This window comes from Xenopus tropicalis, chromosome 7, assembly GCF_000004195.4.
Source record: "Xenopus tropicalis strain Nigerian chromosome 7, UCB_Xtro_10.0, whole genome shotgun sequence".
In the NCBI taxonomy this organism is placed as follows: Eukaryota; Metazoa; Chordata; class Amphibia; order Anura; family Pipidae; genus Xenopus; species Xenopus tropicalis.
The window spans coordinates 32680715-32702471 of NC_030683.2; the positions used below are offsets into that span (position 1 = coordinate 32680715).

The 21757-nt window shown below is 42.3% G+C and overlaps 1 protein-coding gene across 1 annotated transcript in view; it reads right to left on the reverse strand.

The window, feature by feature from the left end:
• LOC116412424 (neurotensin receptor type 1-like) overlaps nt 1–12409 on the reverse strand; it is a 30404-nt gene extending 17995 nt beyond the window's left edge. The window contains exon 1 of the mRNA XM_031906632.1: nt 12190–12409. The gene's annotated coding sequence lies outside the window, so the exon portion shown is untranslated. The remainder of the gene's footprint in view (nt 1–12189) is intronic.
• Between the last annotated feature and the right edge of the window lie 9348 nt (nt 12410–21757).

Below are 21757 nucleotides of genomic sequence, written 5' to 3' on the forward strand. Positions count from 1 at the left end.
AGCCCTAATACATTTATATACTGTATATAGTCATCACTGTAATATACAGGCAATGACCAGGTATGACATATAAGTTTGAAACATAACCATGTATACAAAATAAACAAACTAAGGAACCGAGAGCAAAGCATGCTTGGCCCTACTGATATTTGTCCTGCTATTTTCTGAGAAGCTCAGTAGAACCCAGTAGAGACCTGACAATCATTTCAGGTTTCCCTCTTCCGGGCAGCCATCTTTCAAATATGCATCCCATAAGAGAATGGTCAGGGCTGGGGTTGGGGTAGGAGAACCCAAGCAAGAATTAATTATCCCCTTTTGTTATGTAAAACCAGCATGATGGGCTCATAGCAGCTCCCACTCATACAAATGACTAAATGATGTCCCATGCACACAAATAGCAATGTGAATGGACTTGGATTTGGATCACAGGCTGGACAAATGGATTGAAACATATACACATTAAAAGGCAGATTTATCAAAATGTGAGATTAGAGCTCACCACGGAAAACCACAGACTTTCTATTTATTCTTATAGGATTTATCAAATGGTGAACTCTAATTTTCACCCATTGATAAATACGCTTTTAAAAATCCAATAGGAATGAATAGAAAGTGGGGGAATTTTTCTGTGGTGAGCTCTAATCTCATATTTTGATAAATCAGCCTCAAGCTGATAAACTAACAACATAAGAAATGTAAGGGATCTCTTGCTGCACTTCCTACTCTTATGGACGCTCTGTAAATAATCACAACACCTGCTGGTTTATAGGGACATTTATTCTCAAACCCCATGTAAAACCCCTAATAAGTTAATGTTGTATCTGCAATTGACTATAGAGATATGTACCTGACTCAGTGCTGCAATGGTATCTTATAGCCTGTGCCCAGGTTGGGATATGTACCTGGCTCTGTGCTGCAATGGTATCTTATAGCCTGTGCCCAGGTTGGGATATGTACCTGGCTTTGGGCTGCAATGGTATCTAACAGCTTGTGCCCAGGTTGGGATATGTACCTGGCTCTGTGCTGCAATGGTATCTAACAGCCTGTGCCCAGGTTGGGATATGTACCTGGCTTTGGGCTGCAATGGTATCTAACAGCCTGTGCCCAGGTTGGGATATGTACCTGGCTCTGTGCTGCAATGGTATCTAACAGCCTGTGCCCAGGTTGGGATATGTACCTGGCTTTGGGCTGCAATGGTATCTAACAGCCTGTGCCCAGGTTGGGATATGTACCCGGCTCTGTGCTGCAATGGTATCTAACAGCCTGTGCCCAGGTTGGGATATGTACCTGGCTCTGTGCTGCAATGGTATCTAACAGCCTGTGCCCAGGTTGGGATATGTCCCTGGCTCTGTGCTGCAATGGTATCTAACAGCCTGTGCCCAGGTTGGGATATGTACCTGGCTCTGTGCTGCAATGGTATCTAACAGCCTGTGCCCGGGTTGGGATATGTACCCGACTCTGTGCTGCAATGGTATCTAACAGCCTGTGCCCAGGTTGGGATATGTACCTGGCTCTGTGCTGCAATGGTATCTTATAGCCTGTGCCCAGGTTGGGATAAGTACCTGGCTCTGTGCTGCAATGGTATCTAACAGCCTGTGCCCAGGTATCTTAAGTTATAGTATCTTAATGGTATCTAAAGGTTAAGTGCCCTTCTGCTCCATTACTGGGAGTCATGGCCTTTTTTCGAGAGCTTCTGGTACTGACTAGTCCATTTCTCACTCTTAGTTATAAAATTTTCCTTTGATTGATGGTTAGAAAGAAAAAGCACAGAAATCTATTGTGTCAATGAGCAGTAATAACAAGGATATGTAATACACAGCAGATGCCACACAAAACGCTTTGAAGGGCACAGTTTTTTTGCACAGACACTTAGAAGCCGCCATTAATGTTGTATCTGCAATTGACTATAGAGATATGTACCTGACTCAGTGCTGCAATGGTATCTTATAGCCTGTGCCCAGGTTGGGATATGTACCTGGCTCTGTGCTGCAATGGTATCTTATAGCCTGTGCCCAGGTTGGGATATGTACCTGGCTCTGTGCTGCAATGGTATCTAACAGCCTGTGCCCAGATTGGGATATGTACCTGGCTCTGTGCTGCAATGGTATCTAACAGCCTGTGCCCATGTTGGGATATGTACCTGGCTCTGGGCTGCAATGGTATCTAACAGCCTGTGCCCAGGTTGGGATATGTACCTGGCTCTGTGCTGCAATGGTATCTAACAGCCTGTGCCCATGTTGGGATATGTACCTGGCTCTGGGCTGCAATGGTATCTAACAGCCTGTGCCCAGGTTGGGATATGTTCCTGGCTCTGTGCTGCAATGGTATCTAACAGCCTGTGCCCAGGTTGGGATATGTTCCTGGCTCTGTGCTGCAATGGTATCTAACAGCCTGTGCCCGGGTTGGGATATGTACCTGGCTCTGTGCTGCAATGGTATCTTATAGCCTGTGCCCAGGTATCTTAAGTTATAGTATCTTAATGGTATCTAAAGGTTAAGTGCCCTTCTGCTCCATTACTGGGAGTCATGGCCTTTTTTCGAGAGCTTCTGGTACTGACTAGTCCATTTCTCACTCTTAGTTATAAAATTTTCCTTTGATTGATGGTTAGAAAGAAAAAGCACAGAAATCTATTGTGTCAATGAGCAGTAATAACAAGGATATGTAATACACAGCAGATGCCACACAAACCGCTTTGAAGGGCACAGTTTTTTTTGCACAGACACTTAGAAGCCGCCATTTCATTATATTTGCTTTGTAGTCCAAGGTCTCTCTAGAAGCAGCATGTTCCAGTTAAAGATAGATGGGCAGCTGAGGGGAGTGTGATCATGTCATTATAGGGAATGAGATCTGCTCATCTGGTTTTTGATGAGAGGCTTCAGAGGTCACAGACCCTAAGAAGCAAGGCATGGACAATGCTGCAGCCAAAATGCAGGACTAATTTGCAGGTTTCCTTATGTGACAGTGAGGGACCTGCCTTCCAAAAAGGATTAATGCAGGCTGGCTATTAGTTGCACAGGTAGCTGTGTGGAAGCTGGCGAGTGACTGATCTGACAGATATCTCTCTGCACAAAAGTTACACACAGTGCCGCTCTGTTACTGTCTCACTGGCAGTCGGTGCTGCATGACTGCAATTAGTGTTGTATGAAATGTTCTGCCTTAGTCTGGTAAAAAGGTGATAATTATGAGTAAATGCAGATTATACCTCTTTTCATTTTAACGGAGAACTAATGCTTAACTAGAAAAGTCAAGTAGAAATGTTTTACCAGGGGCATAACTACAGAGGGAGCAGAGGGACCTGGTAAGGCCCTAATTAATGAGCAATTTTAAAATATCTTGGTAGAATAGGTGCATCTATAAATGTTTTGGGGCCCTAAATTGAAGTGTTTAGGGCTTCTGTAACAGCCCAAGGCACCCACAGCCCTTTAGCAGGGAAAATCTGAGCCTCTGAAGATGCCCCCAGTAGCCCCCCATCTTCTTTTCTACTGGATCATTGCACATGCTCTGTGCTGCTGTCAGTTTCCCGAGCTGACAGAATCCAAGATAGAGAGCTGTGCACAACTTTGAAGGCCTAGATCATTACAATTTTTAGAGTTCTATTTCTCTGGTAATGTTAACAGAATATCTGAGCTGTCCCATAAAAAAGGCACAATCATTGTAGTGCAATGAACTCCATAAATGTATTTGTTGCCAGACTACTTGTTAATCATTCATTTAACTGCATATCTGATTTAAAATATTTTATTGATGCTAACACGTATAAGACAATGACATCTCTGAACTTCTGTCTCTAAGCGCAAGCAAGAAGTTTAGACAAACGGATTAACACTGTGATGAGCTAAACAAATGGTTATAACCCACACTGCCTAGGGAGAAATCTAATTTTTCTGTTAGCTTAGAATAGTCTGACTTGAAAGTCATTTTTCCCAGCATAGATAAGGCTGATAGGATCACTGGGAATGGAATAAAGAGAAGTGCTACTATAGCTTCCTGTGATAAAGTGCAAGCCTTGTTGCATTGCCTGGATCTCAACAGGGTCAGACTGGCCTGGGAGCAGGGAGTGGCGGTGGCTGGAAGCAGAGCCTCTACTTCCGGTAGCCGGTGGGCCCCTACTTCTGGTAGCCGGTGGGCCCTTAGCTCCCCTAGTCTGACTCTGGATTTCAATGATTTGTAACTGGTTACTGAAAATATCAATTGTATTTGTAAGGGACTATCATGGCACCATACCTGGCAAGATTTGTTTGGGCAGTTTGGCCATATTTCGACCATACTGTCTGACCATATGGCTTGTGGAGCCATGACACTTGTCGACAGGACACGATCTGACATGTTAAAAACTTTAGCTTCCTATGCATTTTGTTGGCGGTTCTAATATTTAGTCTGGCGGCAGTCATTTTGCCTGTTGACCAGAACAGTGGGAAGGTCGTGTGTAGCCATTCCTCACTATCTATCCATCTTATCTGTTAAATGCCAGTGTATGGCCACCTTAACTTGTTCATCATCACTATGTATGTATATATCTCCCGTAGACTCCATTTTAATCAAATAATTAAAATTTTGAAACATTATTTTCTTTTTCTATCATTAATCCATATTGGAGGCAAAACAATCCTGTTGTGTTTAATTAATATTTAAAGTATGATAATCCAAATTATGGAAAGACCTTATATGTGGAAAACCCCAGATTCCAAGCATTCTGAATAACAGATATATATATATACAAAGTGTATATATATACTGGTTTGGGACTTGCAATCCAGAATGCTTGGGACCAGGAGTGTTCCGGAATAATTTAAACAAATTAACTTAACATGATTGTTTTGCCTCCAACAAAGATTAATTATATCTTAGTTGAGATCAAGTACAAGGTTTTGTTTTATTACTACAGAAAAAAAAAATCTAAAAAAATTGGGAGATGGCTTTCCCATAATTTGGAGCTTTCTGATTAATGGGTTTCTGAATAAAGGGTCTTCTACCTGTGTATATGTGTACATATATATACTGTTCCATTTTATCATGCTTGGATTCTTTTAATTGAATTGCTAGTTGCGTGGGTGTAAGTCATGTTCTAATGATGAGACATTACCCCTCCTCTTTTTTCTTTATTTTCTCATCTTTCTCCCCATTTACAATCTTTGCAGTACTTTAATCTATGTGTGTTTCCTTTGTGTAAAATAAAAGCTAAAAGAAAGTCCCGCTATGCCTAAAAAAGTTTAAATAAAAAAAAACAAGTTGTGTAAACATCACAGGGAACTCTATAAATAGAGAACAGAGAGAAGATTAACTTGCTGTATCTAAACTTTCCAGCAATTCATGCTGTTGTGCAGTACAATGCGCCAGGTATGTGATAATACTCTGTGGGGCTGACAATTTGCAAGTAGATTAAAAAATGTTCTCAGTTACTGATAAAATAGCAGCCCTTTAAAATACAGCAAATATACAGACGCTTAGTGTCATAAAGATCTACTGTGGCTTCAAAGTTATTTCCTTTTCATTATTAGAATGAGTCCCTGGGTTGGTATTATTTTGCCTATAATACTCCCTCCAGCACTTGCTACATTACGTCTGAATGATTCATAAGGCAACTAGAAAATACATTTCTTATAACAAGCCATTTATTGAAACTGAGGATTTACATCCAGATGCCTAAAATAGGCAATACCTGTGTATGACATGGGACCAATACATTAGGTGGACAGAGGGGAAAGAGGATTAGAGAGGAAAGATAATGGAATGGAACAGGAAGTTTACTGCATAGTAAAAGGGGCATTTGTAAAAAGAAAATGCCAGCACATTACTTCTTTAAATATACACAGAATGTGTAGGAATGGGGAAAGTAATGTTTTGGGTTGTTTTATTAAAAATGTCTTCAAAAGCCCTACTAGTCCAGCCAATCTGTTCAACTTCCTGCTACTTCCTTTCCCAGGCTGTGCAGCGGAGCCGTGGCACTCAGCGCTTGAACTATAGGATAGGAACCAATCAGAAGCTAGGCTGACCTACACTAGCCTGTCTTTGCTTGTGTGAATGCTGGGCTGTGATTCGTTATCCCCTTCCTACTGTGCTTCTGGCAGGGACTGTTAGAACACGCCTGCCCTTCATTTAGAACACAAACAGGGACCACAGCAGATCTATACAGAGCTCCAATGCAGGGGCCATTTTTAAAGATAGTGATCATTTTTAGTCCAGAGTAACACTTGCAAGATAAAGGGGGTGGAGTTGCTTAAGCCATATGTCTCCCTCTACAGTGGTGCATGGTTGCAGTAGATGGGTGGTTGGTAGGCCTGTGGATGATCATTTTTTAGCTTTAGTATAAGAGTGCCAGTCATCTTGCATGTACAGCATGGACTTTGATGAGCCAACTTAGGACCCTGGCACATTTTTATGATCAGTCATACATGAAAGATGTGGCCTGATTTTATCCAGACTACCCAGCCACTGTTACACATATAAGCCAACTGGCCAGCACATCTCTGTGAACCTTTATTTGTTCCACATTTGCAGTTCTTTAAAGGCCGCTCCTTGGGAAGTGTTAAAAGACCTTCCTGTTGTTTCTTCTCTGCATCACAGTTGGTCTGTCCAGACACAAACTACAGTTTACCGATGCCTGCTAAAATTAAACCAGAAAGTGGCAATGGTGGCCCCTACCCTCAACTTTACTTCCACAGATACATGTAGGTAGCTAAATTATATAATAACCAACTGTGAGCAGGTCAGTCAAGTTGCTTGAAGGACACTATTGACGTGCGTGTTGCCCCCCCGCAGGTTTACCCTTAGGTCAGGGGGGTTAGGGTTGAAATTTGGGCGACCGTTGCGGGTTTGGGTTGGCAGGTCAGACTGGGGAAGTACACTCTTCCTCTGCTCCCAAGGATTCCTTGTCTTGGAACCTAAGGCAGGCGCTACATTAGCATACAGAGTGGAAAGATGCAGTTACAGGTTGGACCGGGCTGTATTAAGGCCTTGACAGGCTCTGGGAAAATATCTAACTGGTGGGCCCCTATTATCCTGCCATGAGCAATGTGACAAAAGTTTTAAGCCACACCCACTTTTTGTCACATCCCTAAATACTACACCCATTTTACCAAAATATTACACAAACATGCCAGTATAATTACCACAAAAATATATATTGACCATATTAACCCCATATTTGCCAATATCATCCCTAGGTAAAATGGGTTATAAGCATATTAACCCCATACATGTAATTACTAAAAAAAAATGAATAATCAGCATATTAATGGGAGTAAAACTACTGAAAAAATGCCAATAAGCATTCTATTAACTCCACACATGCCAGGAAGACCTCTGAAAAATGGGAAATAAGCACTCCATTAATTCCACACATGCTAGTAAAATCACAGAATAATAGCCAATGAGCACTCCATTAACTTCAGACATGCCAGTAAGATAAGTTGATAGATTTAAAGCATTACCTACACTTGCACAAGCAGAATACCAGTAGTTAAGTTTTCTTCTTTGTTCCCACGTGCTGCTTGGCCTGCCTGGCTAGCTTAAAAAAACGAAGATGACCATGCGTTGTGTGGTGGAACGCATAGCCATTTTTTTGGCTATGCCTGAGAACAGAGGAGGCAGCGGGGAGTGGCAGTGAGGGGTGAGGAGGCAGCGGGGAGCACCAGAGAGGGGCGGCAGGAAAGAATTAAAACCATAGTACCATAGCACAGCAAGCCCCCCAAACAATGGGCCATGGGGTGTTTGTGGGTCTTACAATGGAAATTGTGGGGTTAGGGTCAGGTATGGGGCAAGGTTTTGCGGGTTAGGTGCTGATCAAGGTTTTGTGGGTTAGGGTTGGGTGCGGGTCAAGGTTTTGTGGGTTAGGGTCGGGTGTGGGTTGAGTTTTTCTTGACCTGCATATCACTAATGGCCACCTTTACTTAAACTGCAATTGGACTAATAGAGACTGACTGCTAGGAGATTGTCTGCTCCTCCTAGGGAACAATGTATCCCAGAAGACAGTAAGAGAAGAACAAAGCTAGTGTGGGAAATCTTTCAGTGTAATTATAGTTAATAGCTGGCCATACATGGGCTGATTTTAGCCACTGCCTTATATTTTAGATAATGACTTGGCCCTTGCAGGCTACTTTAGCAGCATATTAACCACAGGGCAAATCAATGGCCTGCCTGAATGATATCTAGCCAAAGATGGGCAATAAATCTATTGGGCAGGTTTAAACATACCATTGAGAGAGGATCTCATTTGCTTTTTGATGCAGTTCTCTTCTGAAGGGTCTGTATATGCCCCTCGTAAGATCTGATATTTACTCTGGGGCCAAATGAGCAGATCTTGAAGTAGATGTTTAGCTTAACCTCTGTATTTTATGTATGTATATCTTTATTTATAAAGCGCTACTTATGTACGCAGCGCTGTACAGTAGAATACATTAATATAAACAGGGGGTATTAAAATAATAGATAAATACAAAGTATTACAATAAATACAAATAAATAAAATATACAACTGCAATAAGATAAGAGTCAAAGACACAAGAGGATGGAGGTCCCTGCCCCGTAGAGCTTACAATATATAGTGAAAGCTTGACTGACCAGTAACCTAATTCTATGCATGTATGGGGGTCATCAACATACTCTTACAACTTTTGACAATGGGTCTATAGACTCGATCAGTGCAATTTACCCCTAAACATGTGAAGGCAACACTTTACATCATCTGATAGATGTGAACCATTCATTCAGTAACCCCAAAAGTCAACCAACGTGTTGTCAGTGCATTGACACTTATGAATCCCCGCACTCATAAAGGCAGGTGAAGAAGAAAGTTACTCTGGGGGGCAACATACACACACAGGGATTAGCCCTTTACATGCAAGGCAATGTAGAATCAACATCACTAACATGAAAGTAGATAGTAAAATAAAATAAAAAATGCTTAGTGAAATAAATTATAATTCTAGGCATCTTTCCAAAATACGTTAATTATATATGTACAACAGTTTGAAATTTATTTGTTAATACAGTTGTATCTGTTTGTCCCTTGCTGTCCTTTGAGCTGCTGCTTCTGACTTTAAACAATGTAACAGAAGCCAGCTGATTAACAGACCTATGAAGAAGCATGTACAGATGCCTTCTGCTACATTGTACAAAAGGCAGAACCAGCAGTGCAGAAAGTGACAAAATACATTTTAATTGCAATTACATTTACAAATAAATTAAAAACACTGAAAAATTTATGTATACTGAAAATATGCTTAGAATTACATTTTCTTTCATTGTGCAAAACTGTATTTTTGGTTTTATTTCCCCTTAAGGTTTATACAACCAAAAGAATAGATGCCAGAGCTACTGACTATTATTACTATTATTATTATTATAATCATTAGTATTACATTATTCAGAAAATATCATTATAGAATCTGTGATTTCTTTTTGCACTTACAATTTGTACATTTCTTCAAGGTAATTGAATGTCTGATATTATAATGTATTTTTTCATTTCCTTTATCTTTTATATTAAGAGAAGAACATTGGAGTGTTTGCTGTTGTATTATTCTTCCCAGCTTTTGTGAATGTGGTATTAATTCAGCTTGCAGTTCCAGCCTTGCCCAGCACACCATTCTTCCCAGTCTCCCCTGCCAGCAGCTTCCTTTCCCCGTGACATAGAGCTGATGCAGCGTGCTGTTCCCCATGCACAGCACCAGTATGGGGCACGGCCTATGAGCCTGGCATAATCGGAGATCAATGTTTTCTAATGGAAAAGTCCATACGTATTAGCAACAGCAGGAAGAATCTATAAGTTTTCTCATAGTCTTTACAGAGAGGTACCTTAAAGGCAGCTCCCAGTAGATATCAGAATAGCACTCAACAGTAATAAATCCAAGTCCAGCTTGGGACTCCTCCAGTTACTTGGGAGTATCAGAAACAATAGGTTAGCTGAAAGCAGTTCTAATGTGTAGCGCTGGCTCCTTCTGAAAGCTCAGACTCAGGCACAATGCACTGAGATGGCGCCTACACACCAATATTACAGCTAAAAAAATACATTTGTTGGTTCAAGAATAACATTTTAGATGGTAGAGTGAATTATTTGAAATATGAACAGTGTAAAATAGTGACAAAAACTATTCCATAAAAATCATGACAGAATCTCTTTAAACCCTTTGAGCACAGCTATTAAGGTCAGATCAGCAAGAACAATGTGGTTTATTGACCCTTTCAGTACCACATGTGCACATAAAACAGTTAACACAATCAGTAACCTGTTGCTAATTTCCTTCCAATGCGGTCAAAATTAATAAAGAACTTAACTCAGGGGGGTTCCAATTTATTAGGCAACCCCAGAGACTATGGGGCCGATTCACTAAAGGCCGAAAAAACGAGTGATATTTATAGCAGTGATATATTTTGATTCGATTCACTAAAAGGACACTTGTCTGAATTAAGAAGTGATGTTATTGTTGCTATTTAACTGGCAATGACATATGTTTAAGCAATATTTTAAAGCATGCAATATATTTATGCGTTTTTTCGTAGCACGCGATATTAGCGCACGCTATTACGCACGTAACCATTACTTTCTGAAAACTAGCATTCTGAAAATTACCATTTCCCTGAACTGGAGGATGCATCCCTAGGATGATCACATACTTGAAAAAATCTGACTGCAAACTCCATCTTGTCACCACAGACCATCACCAGCTGCAATTTTGTTTAGTAACGCCTACTCCTGGGAGGCGTTAAGTTTCACGGTAATTTTCAACACATTTTATGCTTTTAACGCTTCAAATATGTTTGTGAATTATGCATCAGTATTATTCTATTCGATAATTACCTCAATGCGATGGAAATAACGCTTTGCGATAATCAGGATTTTTGCACACACAATATGAGTAAATGAGTATGCGAAATGACTTCCGTTTTTGAACACTTTTTAACGCATAAAACTATGCGTTAAGCGTTAACGATCTTTAGTGAATCACCCCCTATAAGTGCTAACTTCCTACCCTGGGCCAGCCCTCTTCTCTTTTAATAAGCATCCTGCCATCCCACTTCCGCCCCTGATATCCCCTGCGCCACTTTGGCTGCATGAATGCCCAGTACGGAACTTCCTTGGTGCTTACTGTACTGTGCTGCACTGGCTTTATTTGGCACAGGGGCACCTGGGAGCAGCAACATGTGGGGGCACGCTCAGCACTACAGTACCCTCGCACAGCACCGTTTTAGGGTAGCATTTAGAGCTACCAAGGGGGCCTAACAAACTGGCACAAAGCAGTGATTATGGATTGAATTCTCCTTTAAAAATAACTTAATTTGTGAGTTGTTCCTCTATCACTTATTCTTTGCAAAGAGATTCAGCAGAGCAGAGAATTTACTGCTTTCAGTTGGAATTACATTTCCAAGTAACTTCATTCATGTACAATTAAAAGTTGATTAGAATGACGTTTTCTTTCTTTATCATTTTATATAATATATAATATGCAAAGATAGGAACTGAAAGTAGCCACCAATGTTTTGCCTCCTGCAAGATCTACCGTATATGAGAAATCATTTCACCATTTCCAACAAATCCCCCTTTACTGGATCTCTGCCTTTAGGTTTCTGAGAGGAGCCACTAAGGTCACAGAACTAACTGGCGCCTCCAGTGCCTCGTCCTACAGCTTACAAACCATAGAGCACTTTCTTACTCTGAAACAGGGCACAATGTATTATATCATTAATATGTATTAGATATATGAGCCTTTGTCTCTTAATGCTGCTTAATTACATCAATATCATTATTTATTACAGAATGATCACGTATGTTGCAATAACACAGTGATATATCATGATTTTTTGCTTAATACATAACATGTTAATTCATAAAAGATGAATAATGATTTTTGTTGGAATGATTTAAAATCTCAAAGAATCTTGCACCAGAATTATATTTTCAGAATGTGAAAATCCAACACTCCTTTTTACAGTATTATCATAGACTTACAAGCACCTACATCACCTGCAAGTTTTAATTAGGCATTAGACTATTGATTAATGGTGTCTATGTATCTATCTATCTCTCTGTCTGTCTTTCATCTATTTATCTATCATCTATCTTTCTATCATCTATACACACTTTATGAAGGATATGTTATATTTCAGAGCCTAAATTTACAAAAGAAAGCAACAATCGGAGTCCTAGAATGACAGAGAAAACAAAATGAGGTTGAAGTAGTTGGGACTCACTTTTTCTTGTCTAGCAGAAGGGAGAGATGTGCGAGTGTCGGAGTCGTACAGACGCTTTAGTGTGCTGCTGTACCCAGAAGGATCGCTTTACAACTGTGTGCACTGATGACATAAATGTGGGAGGCTGCTTCCTCTGTGAGGTGCCCTGGCAAGGCTCTACCTTAGAGTAGATAAGAAATCCTCGTGCTCTCTTTTGCCTGCCGAGAAGCAGTGAATTCAGTGAGTGCAGGACACAGATATTAACTGTCTCATTCACTAGGCTCTGTTACAGTAAACAGTTTGCAGGAAATATGTGAGTACATTCTGTTCTTTATCATAAGGAATAGGAATATCCCCTTTAACACAGCTTATAATTCAGGGAAGCCCGTATTCATCACGTTAAGGGTCTCATCTATGATTGCATGGCAGGACATTAAAGGCAAATAGAATAGAGTATTTGTTCTTGCCTGTGTTTATGTTCAAGTGCCAGCTGTACCTGCTTTCTAGAACAGGGTGCAAAGAGAACCTTGCCACAGGGGTGCCCTGTAAAAACAAAACCCATTACTAATGCTGCACCCTCTGGCATTTCCACAGTGACAATGAGTAACAAATTAGAAAAAACTAAGAGGAATAGAGCACTCCATTATATGAAAAATGCTTTCTTTATGTAATATACCAAAAAAAAAGACAAAAGGAAGGATACCCAAGGTGTTTGAACCCCATCTACGGGGTCTTTGTCAGTCACAGTGATGATGAAGCACTGTTTTAACATCCTCAATACAGTCTTTGTCAGCTTGGATCAGTCTGATCAAAACTAACTGACAACTAGTTGCTTATTGCTTATGCCTGTGTTTGGAATTTGTATCTCTATCATTAGATTTCCTTGCCATATTTGCTCCATGGAATTAAATTAAGGTTTTTATTTGATTTATTTATAAAAGGTTGTGGAATATTCTGATTTTTCTTGATTTAAAGGTAACTGAAGATCAGTGTTGCATACCTCCCAACAATTGAAAAAAATTTGCTAAAAAAGGTGAAATTGCTCTTTAAGCTGCAAGTCTCTGTTCCCCCAGAAGACCTGTTTAGCTTATTAGTTACAGTTGAATCTAAGTGCAGGTGTTGAGTACTCTGGGCTCCCTGCCAAAAGCCTACTTATTTAATTACATTTGAGAAACATTATCTTTTTTAGCGTTTAGTGCAGAAGGTCAAAGAGAAATGAGGGACTTTTCGATAAGAATCTGGGACTGCGGGCTGAGCTGTTAAAATCGCGACTTCTGCAAAAATTGGGAAAGTTGGGACGTATGGTGTTGGACTGGCCCAGCAGGCTACTTGGGAAACTCCTTGTAGGCCCAGGTGTCAAAGGGTCTTTCGCTCAACCAACCATTTGGCCTTGTATGCCTATAATTTGGTCATTAACCATTTCTCTATGAAAGGATAGTATTTAGAGTAGTGCTTTCCAACTGGTGGCCTGCGGGCTGCATGCAACCTCCCCCTCTGTGTGGCCCCCCCACCAGTCTGGCTGCTTTGATGGCTTACATGTGTGTAAGATTTAAATGGTATCAGTACTGAGATTAACTGGCCCCCTGCATTGCTCACACCTCAGATTCAGGCTGTAATCCCCCAGTATTGTTTAAAAATGTAATCCTCTGTACTGTTCACACCTCTTAATCTCTGCATTGTTTACACCTCAGGCTGTAATCACCCACATTGTTCACCTGTTCACACCTCAGACTCTCAGACTCAGACTGTAGGCGCAGTGCCAGCACTGTGTCACTGTATGTACTGCCTATATGTATGGCACACACAGGCCACACAGGGCAGGCAGAGTATGGCACACACAGGCCACATAGGGCAGGCACAGTATGGCACACACAGGCAGGGGAGGGCAGGCAGTGTATGGCACACCCAGGCAGGGTAGGGAAGGCAGAGCATGGCACACACAGGTGGGGTAGGGCAGGAAGAGTATGGCACACACAGGAAGCATAGGGCAGGCAGAGTATGGCACACACAGGAAGCATAGGGCAGGCAGAGTATGGCACACACAGGCAGCATAGAACAAGAGTAAATCAGATTTACGACTTGGCGTAAATTCAACCTGCTGCCAGTCTCACAATATTAACCACAGGGTCCCCAAACTTTTCACAGTTGGTCGCTAGGGGACTGCAGTTTTAGTTTTGAAAAAGTGGGGGGAACCACCACCAGCCAATCAGATTCCACCTATTGAATTTTATTGGTTTGATGCCAGGGTTCCCAAACTTTGCACAATCAGTCACTGGGTGACTACATACGCATGGTTAGAAAAAGTGGGCGGGGCCTCCAAAAGCCAATAACATTTCTTTCAATGATTTCAGTGTGGAAATTTTAACTGCTGCCATTCTCACATGTTTAATGTCAGGGTCCCCAAACTTTGCACAGATTGTCACTGGGTGACTACGTTCCAAGTTTAGAAAAGTGGGCGGGACCAACAACAGCCAATCAGATTTCACCTATAGACTTCATAAGTTTAAATGTAAACTGCTGCCATACTTTACATATTAATACTAAGGTCCCCAAATTTTGCAGAGTTAGGCACCATGTAACTGTGCTTCAGAGTTTAAAAAAAGTGGGTGGAGTCACCAATAGCCAATCAGATTTTAACTATTGATTTTCAATGGGAAATTCACAGTGGTTTTTACTTTATAACTGTGGGTCCAAGGTTAGAAAAAGTGGGTGGAGCCAACAACAGATCAGATTTCATTCAGTGACACGTTTTTCAACCCAACATGAAGTTTGTTCTTAAACTTCCCTTTCTAGTTATAAATGGTGCTTAGTGATGTCATCAGTTATAATCGGCGCAACATTGAAACTTGTGTATTATATAAAATAGTGCACAACTATTGTAAAGTATGAGGATATTGGAAGGCACCTAGGAGTACCATGACCTGTATAAAAGCATTTGGCCTTCAGCCTTGTGCTTTTGTATGGTCATGGAATTTCATGGACTACAGATATATATATAATTTTTGTGTGCAGATTTTATTGCCAAACTATGTAGTCCAGAGAAAATACCTGCACAAAAAACATTATAATTTTAACCCGACCCCAAATGATCTGTGACTAAGTATGTGGTAGTAAATAAGCTGCAGAAATTATTATTGGTAGCAAAACAATCCTATATTTATATATAGATACATACAAATGACTAATGCCTGTAACACAACACAGCAGTGGCACCATGGCTCAGCACTGCACAGTATGGCACAACATAAGCGAGAACCTGCATGTTGGGCAAGAATCCCCTAATAAGAGAATATTCTAACTATATTTGGCTCTAGAGATATGTACCTGGCTCTGCACTCAATGGTATCTTATTGCCTGTGCCCAGATTGGGATATGTACCTGGCTCTGTGCTGCAATGGTATCTAACAGCCTGTGCCCAGGTTGGGATATGTACCTGGCTCTGTGCTGCAATGGTATCTTATAGCCTGTGCCCAGGTTGGGATATGTACCCGGCTCTGTGCTGCAATGGTATCTAACAGCCTGTGCCCAGGTTGGGATATGTACCTGGCTCTGTGCTGCAATGGTATCTTATAGCCTGTGCCCAGGTTGGGATATGTACCTGGCTCTGTGCTGCAATGGTATCTAACAGCCTGTGCCCAGGTTGGGATATGTACCCAGCTCTGTGCTGCAATGGTATCTTATAGACTGTGCCCAGGTTGGGATATGTACCCGACTCTGCACTCAGTGGTATCTAACAGTCTGTGCCCAGGTTGCGATATGTACCCGGCTCTGTGCTGCAATGGTATCTAACAGCCTGTGCCCAGGTTGGGATATGTACCTGGCTCTGTGCTGCAATGGTATCTAACAGCCTGTGCCCAGGTTGGGATATGTACCTGGCTCTGTGCTGCAATGGTATCTAACAGCCTGTGCCCAGGTTGGGATATGTACCTGGCTCTGGGCTGCAATGGTATCTAACAGCCTGTGCCCAGGTTGGGATATGTACCCGGCTCTGCACTCAGTGGTATCTAACAGCCTGTGCCCAGGTTGCGATATGTACCCGGCTCTGTGCTGCAATGGTATCTAACAGCCTGTGCCCAGGTTGGGATATGTACCTGGCTCTGGGCTGCAGTGGTATCTAACAGCCTGTGCCCAGGTTGGGATATGTACCTGGCTCTGCACTCAATGGTATCTAACAGCCTGTGCCCAGGTTAAGATATGTACCTGTCTCTGTGCTGCAATGGTATCTAACAGCCTGTGCCCAGGTTGGGATATGTACCTGTCTCTGTGCTGCAATGGTATCTAACAGCCTGTGCCCAGGTTGGGATATGTACCTGTCTCTGTGCTGCAATGGTATCTAACAGCCTGTGCCCAGGTTGGGATATGTACCTGGCTCTGTGCTGCAATGGTATCTTATAGCCTGTGCCCAGGTTGGGATATGTACCTGGCTCTGGGCTGCAATGGTATCTAACAGCCTGTGCCCAGGTTGGGATATGTACCCGGCTCTGCACTCAGTGGTATCTAACAGCCTGTGCCCAGGTTGCGATATGTACCCGGCTCTGTGCTGCAATGGTATCTAACAGCCTGTGCCCAGGTTGGGATATGTACCTGGCTCTGTGCTGCAATGGTATCTAACAGCCTGTGCCCAGGTTGGGATATGTACCTGGCTCTGGGCTGCAATGGTATCTAACAGCCTGTGCCCAGGTTGGGATATGTACCCGGCTCTGCACTCAGTGGTATCTAACAGCCTGTGCCCAGGTTGCGATATGTACCCGGCTCTGTGCTGCAATGGTATCTAACAGCCTGTGCCCAGGTTGGGATATGTACCTGGCTCTGGGCTGCAGTGGTATCTAACAGCCTGTGCCCAGGTTGGGATATGTACCTGGCTCTGGGCTGCAATGGTATCTAACAGCCTGTGCCCAGGTTGGGATATGTACCCGGCTCTGCACTCAGTGGTATCTAACAGCCTGTGCCCAGGTTGCGATATGTACCCGGCTCTGTGCTGCAATGGTATCTAACAGCCTGTGCCCAGGTTGGGATATGTACCTGTCTCTGTGCTGCAATGGTATCTAACAGCCTGTGCCCAGGTTGGGATATGTACCTGTCTCTGTGCTGCAATGGTATCTAACAGCCTGTGCCCAGGTTGGGATATGTACCTGTCTCTGTGCTGCAATGGTATCTAACAGCCTGTGCCCAGGTTGGGATATGTACCTGGCTCTGTGCTGCAATGGTATCTTATAGCCTGTGCCCAGGTTGGGATATGTACCTGGCTCTGGGCTGCAATGGTATCTAACAGCCTGTGCCCAGGTTGGGATATGTACCCGGCTCTGCACTCAGTGGTATCTAACAGCCTGTGCCCAGGTTGCGATATGTACCCGGCTCTGTGCTGCAATGGTATCTAACAGCTTGTGCCCAGGTTGGGATATGTACCTGGCTCTGGGCTGCAGTGGTATCTAACAGCCTGTGCCCAGGTTGGGATATGTACCTGGCTCTGCACTCAATGGTATCTAACAGCCTGTGCCCAGGTTAAGATATGTACCTGTCTCTGTGCTGCAATGGTATCTAACAGCCTGTGCCCAGGTTGGGATATGTACCTGTCTCTGTGCTGCAATGGTATCTAACAGCCTGTGCCCAGGTTGGGATATGTACCTGTCTCTGTGCTGCAATGGTATCTAACAGCCTGTGCCCAGGTTGGGATATGTACCTGTCTATGGGCTGCAATGGTATCTAATAGCCTGTGTCCATGTGACCATGTGACCACAGGGCAAGAGACCTCAACCGTTGGAAAGTGACAGTTGGTGAGAAGACTTCAGTGACAGAAGAAGCAGCAGCAGGAAGTTCTTCAAGATCTTACAGAAAAAATGAAGAGGAGTCGTCCAGATTTTAGCGACAGGAGCCCCAGACACTCACGGGAGAAGAAGAGAAGAGGAGAGAGTAAAGAAGAGGAAGAAAAGCAGTTAAAGAAGAGAGAGAGGAGTCCTGAGGAGCAGCCACCCGATGAGTGCTGCAGGGAGAAACGGAGAAGGGAGGAGAGTGATAAAGGTAAAGAGAAATTACTAAAAAATGGCTAGATTGCAAAAATGATTGGCCCCCATGATTGTCAACTGCCCCTTAATAGACTAGTGTGATAGTTGTTTAATGCTCTGTAACTAATTCAGGAGTTAAATAGCACAAGTGCAATTTCCTATAGCAACCAATAAGCACGAAACTTGAAATGGTGTTATTCACCTTGAAAGCACAGATCTAATTGGTTGCTATGGGTAACTGCACTGGTGCAATAAAACACCTATGCCCCATATGCAATAAAAGGCATTAATTTTGGCCAGGTGCGGTAACCTATAACTGTCAATCAGTAACTATTTTCTGCTGATTGGTTGCTATGGATGACTAGACCTAAATCCTATTATGGTACATTAAGTGCAGTACATGGGAGCAGCAAAACATGGGAGCAGATATAATTCAACAAAAATATAAATGTGTCCAGTAAAGCTGAATTAACTAGTATTATTCCATAAACTGTAAATAAACTCTCTTTTCCCCACTAGGAGGAGCCGGAGCCGGGAGATCCCAAGCGCAACCTTCAAGGCCAAACCCACTCAGCATCTCCAGCTACAATTTCTATTCTGAGCTGGGAAAAGGAGGATTCGGCAAAGTGAGCGATATCTTCCCATTAGATACAGCTCTTTTTTTGTTGTCTATAAATCCTAAATGTGGTAGAAAGTAAAATAAATGAATTATCTAGGGATTATTTTCAATCATGTGTAAATAAAAAATATGAATAATTTCCATCTTTGTGCTCTAATAACACAGTTACATATATTCACTCTCTTTGTGCCTTTCACAGGTTATACTGGCTACATTAGGAGGCAGAAAGAAACATGTGGCTGTAAAATCCATCAAGAAGACCAAAGAGACTGATTACAGCAGCCTTCTTACTGAGGCCCAAGTACTTAACATCGCCAGAGACTGCCGGTTCCTTTGCCAAGGCTATGCCGCTTTTCAAACCCAGGTACAACCATTGTGTAATTAATAAAAATAAGTACTACCCTACGTTGTAAGTCTTGTGCCATTTCTTCCTCCTCTTGACACTTTGCAATTGTCTGTGTAACCAGCGGCACGCCTTTTATGTCATGGAATTCCTGAGTGGGGGAAGCCTTGAGGATGAGCTGGATCAATACGGCAGCCTAGATATACAGAGAGTACGGTAAGTATTATATTGGTACAGGTACAATATCACTAAGAAATAGATTTATACAAATTGTACCTATACAAAGGATGGAATAATACAATAAGTACATTTTGACACTGGGGAGCATCATATTTAAATTTCATATTACATGATAATCTTTATGGAGGTTACCATTATTTCCCTGTTTAAAAGGTTCCATTCGGCGGAGATGATCTGCGGCCTGCAGTTCCTGCATAACAAGGGGATTATCCACCGGTCAGTATAGAAATTGTCATCTCTGTAACATTGCTGCAAATCAGCAGCCCTTGTCTTATTTTTTATCTAATTTCTTTTATCGTTATATTACAGAGACATTAAACCCCTGAATATTCTGTTGGACCATCGAGGGCATGCAAAAATCTCCGATTTCGGCCTGGCCAAGCAGAATATCTTCCGCGGCGACACCACGATTGGCAGGGCTGGAACTGTGGGATACATGGCCCCGGAGGTGAGATATGCAAATAGAGTATAATTACAGCCGAAACCTAGTAAAAGCAAGAAGTATAGGAGAATGTGCCCAGGACAACAGAACAGAATATACAATACAGCTGATGTCTTACAAAGACGTAAAGTTTTAACTGTTAGACAAATAATTATTTAAGGACAAGGATAGAGTAATATACTGGAGGGGGGTATAGGCACTCCAAAGTTTAATAACTCTTTTTCCCTGGACCAGTGCTCCTGTTTGGAAATAATTACAGGGATCACACTCTATAATGTGCCAGGTTGCCATCTTACCGATATTCACCAAGCCCCCCCTTGTGGCTTCTGCATACAGTAGTTACATTTTCTCTACATATTACTGTACTGTGCATGCAAAAGGGAGGCTCGGAAGGTACTAATAAGATGTAGGCACAACACTTGCCCCTTGTTGAAAAGAGCATTAAAATACCAAGATGCAATATACTGTAGGTATTGGTACAAGTGGGCCACTGGAGAGAACCAACTTATCTGCAACAGTTTCTTAATTACATGATAAACACTGTATTACTATCTCAGGCTTATACAGAGCTTTAGTGCCAACTGGATTGTGCCAGGCATCACCCATATTTGCAGTTGTAGTTATACCCTTACAGAATTTATTGGGTCCTGGAAAATATGACTGTTCTGACCCAAGCTAGGGAACCAACTGATCTCATGAATTACTCCCTACACTCATTGGCCAACTAAACCCACTGAACTCCGTTGCCAATATTAAGCCAGTAAACATACTTAAAAGGTGGCATTTTGCAACTTGGTAAGCGATTTATATTTCTTTTTAAGATTCTACATAGAAGCCCCTACACTGCAGCAGTAGACTGGTGGTCATTTGGCATCACCATCTGCGACATGGCCACCGGCAAACTGCCCTTTGACCACAGCGACGATGAGGAGCTCATTCATGCCACCAAACACCATGATCCCGAAATACCTAAATGGCTGGATGAAGATCTAAAAAATCTTTTGGGCAAGGTGGGTCCCAACAGTGCTATAGAAGTATTGCAACAAATATATTTCTCATCCATTAGCGATATTAAAATAATTGTCCTTTGATCCTTTAGCTTCTTAAAAGGAAGCCGAAATGGCGCCTTGGACTGCGAGGGAACATCAGGCGCCACCCATTCTATCAATCCATTGATTGGGTGGTGCTGGAAGAGAAAGGCGCAGAACCCCCTTTTCAGCCCAAAACAGTAAGTACATGGAATGGTGGGGAATACAAAATTAAAAATGATTATAGCCCTGGGTGAATAGCACTGACTAGTGAAATAGGTGGGTCAGAAAGCAATGAGTTAAACTTGAATTTAAGCATTAAGCACACAAGTCTCTATACTCACACAGCCATGACAGCCCACAGAAAACCTATACACATTAGACAAATGTCTCTGCAAAGGCAAGCAATATGGCACTTGCATATTTCCATTGCAGGCTTTATTGTATATTATAAAATGGCCAACTGTTCACAATGGATTTTGTATCATATTGACTATAATACTTTTTTCCCTTTCATGCAGCCACCAGCAAAATTATTCCAGCCACATAATGGAGAGCCGCCCCTGTCATTCCTCGGGGCCAAGGAAGATGGAGCTACATCAAGGGACAGAAACATCGTTCCAGGCTTTTCATTTTTAAGTTCCAGCTGGCTGAAGTGAGTATATTGGTATGTGTGTAAGCCAGCCAATAATAACACCATGGTATTTCAATTGAGCAGAAAGAACATCAGCGGGCAGTTGGCATTACTGTGGGCTTCAAGACCAGCTCTAGCTGCTGCACAAAGGCCGGATCATCCTCTGCAACTCCTGTTTCAACTGTCAGCTCCACCTTCACCTGGGATTCCATCTCCCAGAGTATGAGACTGCCGGGTAACATCAGGCCTGGAACTATGAGAGGCAGTCACTCATCTGGCAC